The sequence below is a fragment of the Lepisma saccharinum genome, chromosome 22 (genome assembly GCF_977018435.1).
Source record: "Lepisma saccharinum chromosome 22, izLepSacc3.1, whole genome shotgun sequence".
NCBI lineage: Eukaryota > Metazoa > Arthropoda > Insecta > Zygentoma > Lepismatidae > Lepisma > Lepisma saccharinum.
The window spans coordinates 33,507,256-33,509,446 of record NC_139250.1 but is presented as its reverse complement, the minus strand read 5'-3'; positions in this window follow the sequence as shown (position 1 = coordinate 33,509,446).

Below are 2,191 nucleotides of genomic sequence, written 5' to 3'. Positions count from 1 at the left end.
CCCAAATCTGATTTAAAAACTGCACAATTACACAAAATAAACATATCCCTTCTAATAGAACATTAAATCATTACCAGAATATTTAGCTTATTCCTATTTAAAGGAGTGAATTTTTGCTTCTCAAATATTTACAGCAGAATTAAACAATTTTCCGTGAATTGCATAACTCACAGGATACGTCAGACTTCAGAAAGTGTCGCGTCGGTATATAAACGGTAAATTTCGTGTTTAAGAGTCTATTTCGCATTTTTCAGTTGATTTCGCAGCATTTCGTGACAAAACAGGGTAGGAAAATGCACCTCACACCTTTCAGAAACATGAAAAGTTAACATTAGAATATGTTATTTCACATTTTTTTTTCGTCAAAAACGAAATATGCATGCCTCTATATGTTATATATACTTATATTTTCTTATGTAGGTCATGACAAGGGTTAGGTGGTAGAGAAGCCTATGGCTGAAACTCGCCATAATATTATTATTGGAATACTGATTTTGCGTTCACGAGCTGTTGATAAAATATCTGTAAGCAGCATTACAGTTCTTATCTGTGCTCCAATTCCGTAGACTTCCATACTTGGCTGGGTATACGATTCGCTCTGTGACTAAAGATCTTGGAAGAACTGATTTGTAAGTCTTTGTAGTAAAGTAAGTGTTGCTCTTAATTCTCATGGAGTTTTGTGTAACTAAATGGAACATTTTAGGGAATATAATAAAGCCAGAATTCAGCCGTTTTTAAAATCCTTCTCCCACAACCTTCCAACAAAAGTAAAGAAAACTAAAATTACATTGATTGAGTTGGTGTTTTAAGTCCACTTTATGCACAGTAAGGCTAATCTGGACTGGACCTATAGTTGAAAGTGGGATCTGAACCACTATGTGCCTCCACCGGGTATCGAATCCGGGATCCATAAAATTCGACTGAGCCAGTGTGGAAGAAGTGTATACTTGTAAATCTAGCTTGAGATCAGCTGGAGTTTATCTTCACTCACTATCAATGTTTTATCTTGGATAAACAAATGCGACATTTATGAACGAAACTTATCACCAGTGTTTGTATTTCTATGATTCAAAAACTTTTACATGCGTGAATTTATGCCTAAAAATTACCAAAATACGATGCACGTCACTCCATAACAAGTTGAATGATGTCCCACGGCTGAGGCATGCGAGAGTGAGGCCGGCATTCGGTAGGTAAGCCCTGCCTCTCAAGGGCTGTTGCGCCACGCGTTATTATTATTATTATTATCATTATCACCACCATTATTATTAGTAGTAGTAGTAGTATTATTACTATTTAAACATCATTATTAAGGGATTTAAGGAGAGACACCAAAATGCCAACCTCACTTCCACGTAGTACACCCTGGACTGCATTTTGCAGACTAACGAGGCTCTGGCGACTGAACCTGCAGACATGCTAATTCTCTGTGTTGTGTTCTCCCCAGTGGCGCTGATTAGGGGGACGTGGGGGCAGTTGCCCCCCACCCAATAATTTGCCAATTTGCCCACTTTTGGGCCCACATTTTGCTAAACCTTATTTACCAAGTGTAAGCAAAATGTCCTTGGCTCCATATTTTTATTACCTTGCTCCCCTCCCCTTGTGTTGGAATCCAATCGTCGCCACTGGTTCTCCCTATATGTTTGTCTCATCGTCTCGAATAGCCAAAACTCGCAGAAAAGCGAAGTAAAATAAACTGAATCAATCAATCATTACATTTACTTGCTAATTGCTGATTTTTATTGGCATATTCCATTTTGAACACCGAAATGTTGCAGTTAACCAGAGAATTTCGACTTTAAAAGTCGATGCGGGTCGCAGTCGCAGTCGCAGTCCGCCGGTTGAGAAACACTGGCTTAAAGGGGCGGAGCAGTCCAGATAATTTATGCCACGTTCGCTAGCCTTCATTTTTGCTTCACCGTTTTATTGGGTACTTTCCTTGTCCACGGTCAGGATTTATGGATGACTTACTGTGCGAACATAATCATCCACAACTGCACTTTGCAACTGCATTGTAACACGAAGAGAATCGTGTGTGGCTTTCCCCTTGGTGATAACCTCAAATGCAACAAACGAGCAAGGCTGTTGCTCAACCAGCATGGAATGACCACAAGTCGATAACTCATCGGGGAAGTACGTAACGTAAGCCTTGAACAATGGACGTTAGGATAGCGATAGCAAGGAAATGGGG